At 42.3% G+C, this 15,889-nt stretch overlaps 1 protein-coding gene across 4 annotated transcripts in view; it reads right to left on the bottom strand.

Moving 5' to 3' along the window:
* Positions 1 to 15,243, bottom strand: part of rabgef1 (RAB guanine nucleotide exchange factor (GEF) 1) — a 56,090-nt gene extending 40,847 nt beyond the window's left edge. For 2 of the 4 annotated variants that reach the window (XM_085964519.1, XM_085964520.1), the window contains exon 1: positions 14,926 to 15,243. The gene's annotated coding sequence lies outside the window, so the exon portion shown is untranslated. Of the gene's footprint in view, positions 1 to 107; positions 126 to 14,925 lie in introns of those variants that run through there. The other 2 variants (XM_085964522.1, XM_085964521.1) reach the window with 2 other exon arrangements.
* Positions 15,244 to 15,889: the final 646 nt, after the last annotated feature.

Genomic DNA, 15,889 nt, shown 5'->3' with positions numbered 1-15,889 from the left:
ATGCCTTCTAATTCTACCATCACTTTCCATTTCAAATTCTTATCCAATTCGATCATAAAAATCTCAATCATATCCCAAGCATGCATTTCTGCAAAAAGAATAGTTACCTCTCCAAATCGATCTTCATAATTAAGAGATTCAAAAGTATCCTCTTTGTTTTTCTCCTCTGCACTGGTCTAGAGGTTCAATACACATCATTAGATGTGGGGACTAAAAGTGGGCATGATACTTCCAAAAAAAAAGGATGAATTAAAATCTTACATAACCTATTCCTTGATGAAGGATTTGATGGAGAAGGGAAGAAAGAGAAATTTTTCCCACTCAAAATATCTGAAGTAATTCCAGCTTTGCACAATCTGGTTCTACAACCACGAGATAGATTGGAGGCAGAGATTTTAGATAACAGCAACAATCTCCAGCGGTACATCTGGTCCACCTGTATCAGATGCTCGACTGACGAGTTCTGGGATTTTTGACCATTTTTCCACAGAAAGAATCTAGATATTAAAAACGTTAACTTAAATCCAGCTCGCAGCGGTTTTAAAATTACTACATGAGCTAGAAGATTGGGGGGGGGGGGGGGGGAAGAGAACATAAGTAATAGGAGCAGGAGTAGGCCATTCGGCCCCTTGAGCCTGCTCCGCCATTCAATAAGATCACGGCTGATCTTCCAGATCAACTCCACTTTCCTGCAATATCCCCATATCCCAATTCCCTTAATATCTTATTAAGTGAAGGTGATCTTATTGAAACATAAGATACTGAGGGGGCTCAACAAGGTAGATGCAGAGAGGATGTTTCCCCTTGTGGGGAAATCTAGAACTTGGGGGCATAATTTCAGAATAAAGGGTCGCCCTTAGAACTGAGATGAGGAGGAATTTCTTCTCTCAGAGGGTTGCAAATCTGTGGAATTCTCTGCCCCAGAGAGCTGTGGAGGCTCGGTCATTAAATACATTTAAGGTGGATACACAGATCTTTGCAAGATAAGGGAGTGAAGGGTTATGGGGAGCGGGCAGGGACGTGGCTTTGAGCTCAAGATCAGCCATGATCTTATTGAATGGCGGAGCAGGCTCGACGGGCCAAGACCCTATTCCTGCTCCTATTTATTATGTTCTTATATCCAAAAATTTATCGATCTCTGTCTTGAATATACTCAACGACTGAGCCGCCACAGCCATCTGGGGTAGAAAATTCCAAAGATTCACCACCCTCTGAGTGAAGAAACTTCTCATCTCAGTCCTAAATGACTGACCACTTATTCTGAGACTGTGACCCCTGGTTCTAGACTCTCCAGCCAGGGGAAACATCCTCCCTGCATCTACCCTGTCAAACCCTGTAAGAATTTTGTATGTTTCAATGAGATCACCTCTCATTCTTCTAAACTCCAGAGAATATAGGCCTAGTCTACTCAATCTCTCCTCATAGGACAATCCCCCCATCCCAGGAATCAGTCTGGTGAACCTTCGTTGCACTCCCTCTATGGCAAGTATATCCTTCCTTAGGTAAGGAGACCAAAACTGTACACAATACCCCAGGTGTGGTCTCACCAGGGCCCTATATAATTGCAGTAAGATGTCTTTACTCTTATACTCAAATTCTCTTGTAATAAAGGCCAACATAACATTTGCTTTCCTAATTGCTTGCTGTACCTGCATGTTAACTTTAATTGATTCATGTACAAGGACATCCAGGTCCCTCTGAACACCAACATTTCCCAATCTCTCACCATTTAAAAAATACTCTGCTTTTCTATTTTTCCAACCGAAGTGGACAACTTCACATTTCTCCACATTATACTCCATTTGCCATGTTCTGGCCCACTCACTTAGCTTGTCTATATCCCCTTGAAGCCTCTTTGCATCCTCCTCACAACTTATATTCCCACCTAGCTTTTTATCATTAGCAAGCTTGGATATATTACATTTGGTCCCCTCATCCAAATCATTGATATAGATTGTGAATAGCTGAGGCCCAAGCACTGATCCTTGTGGTATCCCACTAGTTACAGCCGGTCAACCTGAAAATGACCCGTTTATTCCTACTCTTTGTTTTCTGTCCGTTAACCAATCTTCAATCCACGCTAGTATATTATCCCCAATCCCATGAGCCCTAATTTTGTTCAATAACCTCTTGTGTGGCACCTTATCGAATGCCTTCTGAAAATCCAAATACACCACATCCACTGGTCCCCCCATATCTATTCTGCTAGTTGCAACCTCAAAAAACTCCATTCGTCAAACACAATTTCCCTTTCATAAATCTGTGTTGACTCTGCCCAATTCTATTATTATTTTCTATAAGTGCCCTGTTACCACGTCCTTAATAATAGATTCTAGCATTTTCCCCACTACTGATGTCAGGCTAACTGGTCTGTAGTTCCCCGTTTTCTCTCTCCCTCCTTTCTTAAATAGTGGGGCTACATTTACTTACCTTCCAATCCGAAGGAACTATTCTAGAATCTATGGAATTTTGGAAAATGACAACCAATGCATCCACTATCTCTATAGCCACCGCTTTCAAAACCCTCGGATGTAGGCCATCAGGTCCAGGGGATTTATCGGCTTTCAGTCCCATTAATTTCTCCAGTACTATTTTTTTTTACTAATACTAATTTCTTTCAGTTCCTCATTCTTGCTAGACCCTTGGTTCTCCACTATTTCCAGGAAGTTTTTTTGCATCTTCTTCCATAAAGGCAGACACAAAGTATTTGTTTAATTTCTCTGCCATTTCCTTATTCCCTATTATAATTTCTCCTGTTTCAGCCTGTAAGGGACCCACATTTACTTTCGCTAATCTTTTCCTTTTTACATACCTATAGAAGCTTTTACACAGTCTGTTTTTATGTCTCGTACTAGTTTACTCTCATTCTAATTTCCCTTTCTTTATCAATTTCTTGGTCCTCCTTTGCTGAATTCTAAAATCCTCCCAATCCTCAGGCTTATTACTTGGCAACTTTATAAGTCTCTTCCTTTGATCTAACACTATCTTTAACTTCTCGTTAGCCATGGTTGGACCACTTTTCCGGTGGGGTTTTTGTGCCTTAAAGGAATGTATATTTGTTGTAAATTATGTATTAATTCTTTAAATGCTAGCCATTGCTTCTCTACCATCATACCTTTTAATATAGTTTCCCAATCTACCTTAGCCAACTCGGCCCTCATACCTACGTAGTTTGCTTTGTTTAGATTTAAGACCCTAGTTTCGGATTTAACTAAATCACTTTCAAACTCAGTATAAAATTCTATCATATTATGGTCACTCTTCCCTAAAGGCCCCTTTACTACAAGGTTATTCATTAACCCTTTCTCGTTGCACAATACTAGATCTAAAATAGCCTGTTCCCTAGTTGGTTCCTCAACATGCTGATCTAGAAAACTATCTTGCGTACATTCCATGAATTTGTCTTCCACACTATTACTGCAAATTTGGTTTTCCCAGCTTAAATGTAGATTAAAGTCCCCCATGATTACCGTATTACCCTTGTTACATGTGCCTCTAATTTCCTGATTAATACGCTGCCCCACATTGCAACTACTGTTTGGGGGCCTATAAGCAACTCCCGCCAATGTTTTCTGCCCCTTGTTGTTTCTTAGCTCCACCCAAATGGATTCTATTTCTTGATTTTCGGAGCCAAGATCCTTTCTCTCTACTGTCTTTATCCCATCCTTTATTATCAGGGCGACCCCTCCTCCTTTTCCATTTTGCCTATCTCTTCTAAAAGTTAAGTATCCTGGAATATTTAGTTCCCAACTTTGGCCACATTGCAACTACATCTCCGTAATGGCTATTAGATCAAACCTATTAATTTCTATCTGCCCTATTAATTCATCTATTTTGTTGCAAATGCTTCACGCATTCAGATATAGTGTCTTTAGCTTTGACATTTCTCTTTTTCCCTGATGTCACCTTAGTCACTGATGCCTTATTACCTTTGTTACTCTCTCTGTCCCTTCCTGACCCACTCTGCTTATTTTTACCCAAAACTCCACTCTGCTCTAGAGCCTTGACATTTCTCTCGCTGCTTTTAAATTTACTCTTTCCTGAATCCTTCCACCCCCCTTCATTAGTTTAAAGCCCTACCTACTGCCCTAGTTATTCGGTTCACCAAGACACTGGTCCCAGCCCGGTTTAAGTGGAGCCCATCCCAACGGAACAGCTCCCTCTTTCTCCAGTACTGGTGCCAGTGCCCCATGAACCAAAACCCCTCCCTCCCACACCATTCTAATCTGTTTGTCCCTATGCCAATTTGCATGTGGCTCAGGTAACAATCCAGGAGGTTATTACCTTTGAGGTTCTGCTTTTTAATTTGGATCCTAGCTCCTCAAACTCCCTCAGCAGAACCCCATTCCTAGTTCTACCTATATCGTTGGTTCCTACGTGGACCACGACAGCTGGATCCTCCCCCTCCAAGTTCTCCTCCAGCTGCGAGGAGATGTCTTTAACCCTGGTGCCATGGTCAGCTTGCTCATCCATCCTGCAGGCTTTTCCCTCATCCACACAGGCAGCATGAACCTCATACCTGTTGGACAAGGGCAAAGGCTGAGGTTCCTCCAGCACTGGACCTTACCTGCCTGAATTGCAGACACACCCTTCTGTCCCTGACCACTACCTAACCTAAGGGGTGTGGCTGCCTCCTGGATCAAGTGTCCAGGTAACTCTTCCCCATTCCTGATGCCCCGCAATGTCTGCATCTCAAACTCCAGCTCAAAAACTCTGAGCTGAAGTTCCTCAAGATGCAGGCACTTACTAAATTTGTAATTAGGTAACTTAGTTTACAGTGTAGTTTCTTGACTACTTACTGGATCTAGATTAAATTATGGGTACTGAAATTAAATATCTCCCTGTAACACAAAGCACTACAAGTAGTGAAGGCAAAAAGCAGCAACTCCTTCCCCCTCTTCTCCGAAGTCCCACTCTTCAAATTCCCAAATAAAACACTCTGTTTAAGTACACTCCGTTTTAATCCCGCTCTGTGCAGGCAGTTAGGCTAAAATTACCCCCATATCAAAATGGTCCCAGTCATGAATATCAGAAGATAGTTCCGAGGGACCCACATTGGAGGGGCGGGGAGCAAGGGTAACTGAATTGGTAGTCATACTGGAAAATCTGTGAACAGGGAAAAAATCCTGTCCATCAGAAAGTGGACAACAGTCACATGGGTCAGTCAGTCAAAATGATCTGTTGAAAGTCAAAATGATCTCGGCAGTTTATTGTAAAACTAGTAAAACTAGACCCGAGGGTGTGCACAAAAGACCACGACAACTGGATCCTCCCCCTCAGATCACATGGGGGGTGCTATTTTTATGTCCCCGGGTTACATCATACGATTAGATAGTGGGCCCACTCCTGAACACAAGGCATAGGGACCGCTGATGGGAGCAACTAGTACCACTGAACCAGACTGAATATCCAAGAAAAAAAATCTGAATTTTTTTTAACACTGGTTATAAAAAAAAAACACAAGTAAATCGATGGACAGCCACAGCCCCGGAGTTAAATGTTCCTATTCTAGTTGGCAATCGCTTAATCAAGATGCTGGTTGGAACTACGAAAGCAGCAGGAGACATTTATGCCCTTGCCCTCAGGACATTGATACTTCAGTACCACATGGTACCAGAGGCACCTCAGCACCTGCCAACACTAAAGCACTAGAGGACAAGCAACATGTTCATTGTATAATAAAAGCAGGGCGTTGCTAATTTTCTGGATAAGGCTGCAGTCAAAGATTATAAACAAGAATTCAGTAACCCTGAAATACGATATGTATGCAGATAGCAGATTAAAGTTAAATTCTGAGATAAAAATAGCCTGCTAATGCTCCACATGATCCAATATACCTTTTACATCCGACATGAACACTGGCAATTCCCGTGGTTCCAATATCATAACGTCGACTCTTAATTTCTCTCTACGGATGTTGCCTGGCCTGCTGAGTTTTTCCAGCATTTTCTGTTGTTATTTCGGATTTCCAGCATCTGCAGTATTTTGCTATCATCATAACGCCGAGATTACCCAGTGCCAAATGTACATCCTAATAAGCTAATGTGACATACAAGACAGGCAGTTGATCTCGGCCAGGGCAGCAGTTTAGGGCCAACAATTAGGTACCCCTTGTTTTCATTCTTCATCACTATCCAGTTATCACGTTCTTGCAACAAAAAAAAATTCAATGATCTCACCCCCCCTTCTGGAAAGGACAAGATTAGGCTCAACTGTCATTCCCCCATACCAATGCACATTATTGCAGCCAACACGAGGAATGGCCACTTGGACAAAGTGCTGCGTATTTCTGAATTCCAGCATCTACAATTTTTCACATCATTTTCATCTCCTTTTGTTCTTTTAATGGCTGTATTTTGCTGTCAGTGGTGATTTACACTTGCCCACAGACTTTCTATACATTTTTGCACTGGAACTTGCTGTGATTAGAAATCTATTGCGGTGCTGGCCCTCTACAGGGGATCTGGGACCTGTGTGAACAGAGCAAGCAACTGTTTATCTCTTCAAACAGATTGAATAACGGTTAATGAGGTCCACAAAGTCTAAACCAGGAAGTGCAAGTTAGAATAGTTAATTCAATGCCAAATCATGTACAGAAAGCAAAATAGAGAGGGAAAGACAGACAGGGTTGAGAGAGAGAGATGAGAGAGAGAAAATGTTTTTTTAAAAAGTAAATTTAATTTTTTTAAATCTCCAACAATAATTAAAATCTGAAGGAATGAGATGCCACACTTCTAAAAGTTAATTTTCAGTGCCAGAGAGATTGTTTGGCAGTAATTAAGACTTATCACGCCATTAAAAATGTACTTACACTGGAATGGACAAGCCCTAACTTTTTCTGGCACGTTTAGTCCCAACATATATCGCTGGGTCAAAATCCTGGAACTCCCTCCCCAACAGCACTGTGGGAGCACCTTCACCACATGGACTGCAGAGGTTCACGGCTCACTGCCACCTTCTCAAGGGCAATTAGGGCATGCAATAAACGCTGGCCTTGCCAACAACGCCCACATCCCGTGAACAAATATAAAAAAACTGCAAGTAAATGCAATGCGAATCATATATAGTTATACAACTCTGTATATTAAGGTGAGGGGCACTTGTTGGCAGGGCTGGGGATGAGGTGCTGCAATAAGTTACAACAGCAAGGAATCCTTGTAGCATCTGTTTCCTCAGCTGGTACCCTAGGGCTGATCTGGTTGTGGAAGCTTGGCTCACAGGAAGGGGCCTCATATCTTGTAGCATTTCCCTCGTTCCATGTAAAACCCCAAACATTACTTATTGACTGGCAGATTCAAAATTTTGATGTACATGAGATTGAAGATAACCTGAAAGGCTTAAAACAAATAAATCCCAGGGTTAGGTGGTATTAATTCCAGAGTGTAAAGACAGACACCAGTGAGGAGATATGCACTGATGATCATTGTGATGGAGTCAGTGGACACAAGGGAAGTATCAGCAGATTGAAAACAGACTAATGCGGTGCCCATATTCAAAATGGGTGAAGAAACATATACCCTTTAGTCTTACTTCACTTTGTAAGAATCCTGAGGAAATCTCCATTTCAGATTCCCACTAGCTAACATGGACAAAATGATATAAGCATATTAGTTGTAGGTTTAAGTTTGTATTATGTAACTTAGTCAATGCACGCCAATTATTGAATAATCATGCTTTTAAACTAGTGTAATATACCTTGGGTAGACCCAGTTAGATTTTAAAATGGAAGAGGCCTGCTTGACCAAATATTAAAAATGCAGACCAACAAGCCTTGTTGGCAAAGCGACAGTCAGTCTGTGAGAAAAGCTGAGAGAATTAATGGAATTCCAGAGACTGAGATAAGAGGCAGGGACCGTAAGATTGTTATGAATTACATGTTAGTTGTTTTTTTTGAATACTTGTTTTCAATCTTTAGTGATATAATCATCAGTAATAGATTTAGAATTGTGCAAGAATTAAATACAAGTCTGTAATCAACTGTATGCAATGATAACCTGAATTATATATGACTTATATATGATGTAACCCTTTAGAATCATAGAATGGTTACAGCACAGAAGCAGGCCATTCGGCTCTCTGTAAAAGTACTTCAGCTAGTCCCACTCCCCTGCCCTTTCTCCATAGCCCTGCAAATTTCTTTCCTTCTGATACTTATCCAACTCCCTTTTGAAAGCAGTGATTGAATCTGCCTCCACCATCCTTTCTGGCACTGCATTCCAGATCTTAACCAGTCGCTGCGTAAAAAAGTTTTTTCTTACGTCACCTTTGGTTCTTTTGCCAATCACCTTAAATCTGTGTCCTCTGGTTCTCGGCCGTTCTGCCAATGGGAACAGTTTCCCTCTATCTGCTCTGTCCAGACCCATGATTTTGAACACCTCTATCAAATCTTCTCTCAATCTTCTCTGCCCAAGGAGAACAACCCCAGCTTCTCCAGTTTATCCTCATAACTGAAGTTCCTCATCCCTGGAATCATTCTCATAAATCTTTTCTGCACCATGAGGCCTTCACATCCTTCCTAAAGTGTGGTGCCAAAATTGGACACAGTACTCCAGTTGGAGCCAAACCAGTGTTTTATACAGGTTCATCATAATTTCCACACTTTTGTACTCTATACCTCTATTCATGAAGCCCAGGATTCCATAAGCCTTTTTAACTGCTTTCTCAACCTACCCTGCCACCTTCAACAATTTGTGCACACATACCCCCAGGTCTCTCTGTTCGTGCACTCCCTTTGGGATTGTACCATTTAGTTTATATGTCCTCTCCTCATTCTTTCTACCAAAATGTATCACTTCGCACTTTTCTGCATTAAATTTCATCCGCTACGTGTCCGCCCATTTCACCAGCCTGTCTATGTCTTCCTGAAGTCTATCACTCTCCATTATACTTCCAAGTTTTGCGTCATCTGCAAATTTTGAAATTGTGTCCTGTACATCCACGTCCAAGTCATTAATATATATCAAGAAAAGCAGTGGTCCTAGAACCGACCCCTGGAGAACACCACTGTATACCTTCCTCCAGTCCGAGAAACAACTGTTCACCACTACTCTGTTTCCTATCACTTAGCCAATTTCATATCCATGCTGCCACTGTCCCTTTTATTCCATGGGCTGCAACTTCTGCTGGCAAGCCTATTGTGCGGCACTTTGTCGAACACCTTTTGGAAATCCCTCATCAACCCCTCTGTTAGCTCATCAGAGAACTCAATCAAGTTAGTTAAACACGATTTGCCTTTAACAAATCTGTACTGGCTTTCCTTAACTAATCCACACTTGCACAAGTGACTGTTAATTTTATCCCTGATTACTGTTTCTAAAAGCTTCCCCACTACTGAGGTCAAACTGACTGGCCTGTAGTTGCTGGGTTTATCTTTACACCCTTTTTGAACAATGGTGTAACATTTGCAATTCTCCAGTTCTCTGGCACCACCCCCAATTCTAAGGAGAATTGGAATATTATGGCCAGTACCTCTGCAATTTCTGCCCTCAATTCCTTTGGCATCCTAGGATGTATCCCATCCACTCCTGGTGACTTATCTACTTTAAGTACAGCCAGTCTTTCTAATACCTCCTCTTTATCAATTTTTATCCTATCAAGTATCTCCACTACCTCCTCCATTACTATGTATATGGCAGCATCCTCTTCCTTGGTGAAGACAGATACAAAGTACTCATTTAGTACCTCAGCCATACCCTCTGCCTCCGTGCATAGTCTCCTTTTTGGTCCCTAATCAGCCCCACTCCTTCTCTTACTGCCCTTTTATTGTTTATCTGCCTGTAGAAGACTTTTGAATTACCTTTTATGTTGGCTGCCATTTTATTCTCATACCCTCTTTGTCCCTCTTATTTTCTTTTTCACTTCTCCTCTGACCTTTCTATATACTGTATAGCCCAATTCTCAGATGTATTTGCAACCTGACATCTGTCATACACGCTCTTTTTCTGCTTCATCTTACTCTATCTCTTTCGTCATCCAGGGAGCTCTGACTTTAGTTGCCCTGCCTTTCCCCCTAGTGGGAATGTACCTCAACCGTACCTGAACTATTTCTTCTTTAAAGGCAGCCCATTGTTCCATTACAGTTTTGCCTGTCAATCTTTGATTCCAGTTTACCCGGGCCAGATCCATTCTCATCCCACTGAAATTGTCCTTCCCCCAGTTAAACATTTTTACTCGAGATTGCTCCCTGTCCTTTTCCATAGCTAATCTAAACCTTATGATACTATGATCACTGTTCCCTAAATGTTCACCTACTGACACTTGCCCTACCTCATTCCCCATAACCAGATCCAGCAATGCCTCCTCCCTCGTCAGGCTGGAAACATACGGATCAAGAAAGTTCTCCTGAACACATCTTCAGAAATTCTTCCCCTTCTCTGCCCTTAACACTATTACAAACCCAGTCTATATTAGGATAGTTGAAGTCCCCCATTATTACTACTCTATAGTTCTTGCACACCTCTGTAATTTCTATGCAAATGTGCTCCTCCATATCTTTCCCACTATTTGGTAGACTACAGAATACACTGAGTAGTGTAATGGCACCTCTATAGGTTTTGAATGAGTGTAAGGGGGTCTTAACAGCCACAAATTGTAGAAGATTTCAGGAGAAGATGATTACAGGACGAATCAGGGAGACGGAGAGAAAGAGAGAGACAAGAGACACAGGGTGCAGCCTACTCATGGTTGCGGCTTCTATCCAGAATATAAGTGGTAATATAAGTCTTAATTATACTCTGTAATCTGCTGCTCGAATACTGTAATGTATTAAGTCTTGCTTGTGCTGAATGAAGTTAAATCACTGTCCCCAATACAGGTCAACCTCGAATCATTTGGAACCAGTGTCCTTCGGGGAGCTCATAACTTCCATGGAAAATAATGCAATCAGTTATCGTCTAAATGTGCAGATTACCTAATGAACAGCAGTCAAAATGGTTTTAGACAGGGAAGATCTTGCATGACCAATCCTTGATTTCTTTGAGGAAGTGACAACCCAAGTCAACTATGGCAAGCCCTACGACATTGTGTACTTAGATATCCAAACTGCATCTAATAAAGCTCACTAATTAAACTCAAAGCTGTGGGGTTTAGGGCAAAATGTGGGTATGGATAGGAAACGGGTTGAAAAGGTAGAAAACAACAGATACTGGTTAGAGGGGGAATGTTTGACTGGGGGTGTGGGGATGTACTGCGTGGGGTGTCTCAGCGTTGGGACAACTACTGTCAATTTTTTTGTCTTATAATACTCCTGTGAAGTGCCTTGGGATGTTTTACTACATTAAAGGCGCTATATAAATACGAGTTGTTGTTGTAATTTGCATCAGTAACTTGGATTCGGAAACTCAATGAAAATTGGTTAAATTTGCACATGAAACCAAATTAGGAAGGTTAGTAGAATCAACTGAACTTCACCCTTCAATCTTTTATCTTAAGTTTATGCTCTCTGGTTACTGACTCACCAATTTACCCAATCGAAAATCCTCAATTTTGAGTACCTCAATCAGATCTCCTTCTAACCTTTGTTCTAGTCAAAAGGGCCCCAGTTTCTCTACACTATCATAACTAAAGCCTCTCATCCATGGCATCATTTTAGTGAATCTCTTAATTATATTTCAGAGACTTGGTACCATCTTTGCTGCCCTACTTTGACCCATCTCAAAAGGCATCAACATCCTTCCTATGGTAAGATGATCAACACTGTACATAGTAATCCAGCTGGAGTCTAGCCAATACCTTCTCTTCTGGCTTGTGTATTATATGGAGTCAGTGCTGGAATATATTTATGTTTTATTAATTAGAAATGGAAATACCAGTGGCCAGATGATCTGGCACTTGAAGCAAGTGAAACATTTTAAGTGCAACTAGCTTCAAATATAATCTATATTCTATTGTATTCACGTGTATGCATGTACAATTTACTTTTGTCTGGAATATTTCTCATAACATTTAGTTTCTTTTACATATAATGTTGCAAACAGGTTTGCAAGTAAAACTATATTAAATGAACATCCATGAGCATCACCCTTAACATTCAGCCCCAAAGTTCTCCCAGTTCAGATATTAACCTCACATGCAGCAGTTCACAAACAGCTTCCTTTCTTGGTTGTTTCTTACACACCCATGTGTGCTTTAAAGATTATTTTTGTTCTTTCAATATGAATAAGTAGCAGTTCTCATTCAGTGCATTTGCTGAATCATTTTTTGGGAGTTTTTTTTTAAGATACCGGGACAAAAACAACCAACCAGATAAAGATCTTCAGTACCATTAATATATGCATGTACAAGCCTAGATATGCGCATTACCAGATGATTTTTTTTTTAAATTAAACATATGCCAAACTCTCTGGGTTGTTAAATAAGAGCAGTACTTAAAACAAGTCCTAAAATGTTGCCCCTTTCATAGCTATTTAGAGAACTAAGGAAATGAACAACCAGCCAGCTTTTTCCCTTCTTATTCCCCCCCCTCTTCTGAAAATCAAGGCCATGGCCCTGCTGTGGATATCCTGACTGGTTCATTGACATAGGCTAGCCTCGCCTCGTAAGCAGGATACATTCTAGTGTTATTTATGTGTACCGTTTCAATCTTTTTCAAAGACAAACCAAGAAAACACTTGGTAAGACAAGGCCATATATGAATTATTAAACTGCTTTATTATACACACTGCAAGCAAACATACAGAGCAATGGTTATGCTCAGACTCACTTAATTCATCAATTAGTATAACTTGTCTTCACATAATACAGAAAAATGCACATGTTTCACTTCCCACATCCTTTGATCATCTTCCTTGACTTCAACAAAATAACTTCTTACTACCCTCCTGCATGCTAAACCCAAGCCTACCCCTGACACTTTCTATTTATTAACCTGACTAACTGACCTGACTGTGCCTGCCCCTTTATTAACCTGACTAACTGACCTGACTGTGCCTGCCCCTTTATTAACCTGACTAACTGACCTGACTGTGTCTGTCCCTTTATTAACCTGACTAACTGACCTGACTGAGTGTCTGTCCCCTTTTTAAAAAAAATTCCCAGAGGATGGTCTATGCCAATCACCATCCAGGGACTTCCCAACACAATGGGTGCAAGGTGTTTATCGATTACTGATTCAGGATAATGCATTGCTTATTACTCCCATATCTACTCCATCACAAAGACTGCCTTCTTCCACCTCGTTATCATCTACATCTACTTTTTCCTCAGTCCTCTGCTGAAATGCTCATATTTGCTTTGTCACCTGCAAACTTAATTATTCGCCTTACTGGCCTCCCATCCTCTATAAACTCCAGATTATCAAAAGCTCTGCTGCTCGCTCCATTTGCCCATCACTCATATCCTTGCTGAACCACAGTGGCTTGGCAGATCCGGTGAAGCCTCAAATTTAAAATTCTTGTTCTTTAAATCCCTCAACAGCCTCATCCCTCCCTAGCTCCATAACCTCTTCCAGCCTTCTGGCCTCTTGTGAATTATCCTATCCCAATCACTCCCCATTGGCAGCCCAACTTTAGCCACCTAGGCCCCGCTCTGAAATTCCCTCACTAAATCCCTCCACTTCTCCCTCCTTAAAACCCACCTCTATCATACACGTATAATTTCTTCCAAGTAAAAAAAAGTGGAATTGCTGAATAAAAAAAAGTGTACATCCACACACTTTCCCTCTCCTTTAAGAAGGCAACTAATGTAATACGCACACAGACGTAGAACCCAGTAACTAAGTGTTGTGTTTAATCAGCAAGGCATTCTTCCTGTCAGCTGACACCCTAATCATGTGTCATAACCTAAAAAAATACATCTAACAGTAGAAATTAAGTTGGCAGCAACAGAACAAATTCCAAACAGAAAAATTGAAAGCATGGGCCAGATACTTTACTATATTTCTTAATTGGGAATGTCCCTTATTCTTATTGAATGGCGCAACAGGCTCGAGGAGCTAAATGGCCTATTGCTGTTCCCATGTTCCCAATGGAAGGGGGAAGCAAGAGACACTGATTGTTCAGCACATTACAACACTTTACAGAAACATCTCAAAGTACTCCACAATGTTTCAGCCAAACTTTTTTGGTTTGCTGGGGAGGAATTAGAGCCATGAATTCTGTACATTATTTTCATCTCAAGTGGAAGAAAAAAAGTGCATGCATTTATAAAGCGCCTTTCGTGACTGCAGGACATTCCAGAGTGACTCAGCCTACTTTTTGAAGTGCAGTCACTGTTGTTGTAATGTAGGGAAATGCAGCGGCCAATGTGAGTATGACAATGAGATCATGTTTTAGTGATGTTGGTTAAATGTTGGCCAGGACACCAGAAGAACGCCTCTGTCCTTCATCAAAATAGTACCATGGGATGTTTGTGTCCACCGGAGAAGGTGGGACAGGGCTTCAGTTCAATGTCTCATCCCCCCAGTCCTGCACTGGATTCAGTCTGTGTTGGAGTGAGACTTGAACCTCTGACCCTCTAAGAGACGGAGTGCGACCGACTGAGCCACGGGTTGACACTTGGCGCAAGGGGAAACAATGGTACACTTAAAACACGAATTACAAAACTGGGCCACTGCATTTCTCAAACCTTTTTTCCCCCCCATTCGTTTGCAAACATGTTCTGGGAAGATAAGAGGCGTGAGCTGCAACCGCCCAGCTCACGGTATACACCCGCCCAAGGCTAGAGACGGGATTGTATCTTGCGCCGCGCCCTCCCTCCCTCTTTCCCCAGAGACGCCGACAGGAAAAACAAACATTGATGGCTGCCAGGCCCTGAGCGCTCCCGATGCAGGCAGCAGTGCAGACAATGTTAAAGAGGCCGGTGTCGGTGCCCGACTCCCAACCGCCTCACACGGCTTAGCTCGGTCTAACAATGAGCCCAACACCGCCGCCTTTTTAAAAACCAATACACAGGCCCTCCCCGGGAAGCGGGTGGGTGTCCAGTCCTCACCTGGATCGGCCGCCGAGCCTCTCTCTCTATCCCTGAAACGACCCGCCCTCTGCTCTGCTCTGCTCCTCTCCTCTCCTCTCCTCAGCCGCGGGCCTACTCCACTTCGCCAAACACCAACCGCTCACCCGCGCGCCGCGTATGGGAGGCGTGACGTCAGCACGCACAGAGCCATACGGTGACGTGTTGATGGATGACGTTTTCGGATTACGTCACGCCGCGCTGGTCACTTTTCACATCATTGACAACTTGAGAAAAGGAACTTGCATTTCCACAGCGCCTTTCACAACCACCGGACGTCCCAAGAGCGCTTTAAAGCCAATGAAGTACTTTTTTTTTTGAAGTGTTTTAATGTGGGAAACGCAGCAGCCAATCTGCACACTGCACACAGCGAGCTCCCCACAAACAACAATGTGATATTGACCAGACAAGGTGATGTTGATTGAGGGATAAATATTGGCCAGGACACCTGGGATGAGTCCGTCTGCTCTTCTTCGAAATAGTGCCATTAGGTCTTTTACGTCCACCCAAGCGAGCAGACGGGGCCTCGGTTTCGCGTCTCATCCAAAAGACGGCACCTCCGACAGTGCAGCACTCCCTCAGTACTGCACTGGAGTGTTGATGCGCCATCAATTACTCAAAAGACTGAGGTTGAGCGAGTAACAACCAGGCTTTTATTAACTAAAGAATGAAGGTCTTGTCTCGAGTGGTCGACCCGTCCAGAATACTAAGGGACTGGGAGGTAGTCACTTATATACCTGGAATAGTGGGAGGAGTCAGCCGAGGCATGTCCAGACCTGTACCTAGTGGAATACACATACAGACACAGACAGGTATGACAGTGGTTTACCACATTCACCCCTTGTTTAAAAATGAGTCCGGCGGGGTGAAGTGTATTTAAAAGTTCGTGTATTGGAGTCTCTCCGGAGGTCTTGTCTGCCGCTGTGATCGACGTGGCGACGGCAGG

Source organism: Somniosus microcephalus, chromosome 22 (genome assembly GCF_052327205.1).
Source record: "Somniosus microcephalus isolate GS21.2 chromosome 22, FLI_Smic_1.0, whole genome shotgun sequence".
In the NCBI taxonomy this organism is placed as follows: Eukaryota; Metazoa; Chordata; class Chondrichthyes; order Squaliformes; family Somniosidae; genus Somniosus; species Somniosus microcephalus.
This window is presented reverse-complemented; position numbering and strand designations above follow the sequence as displayed.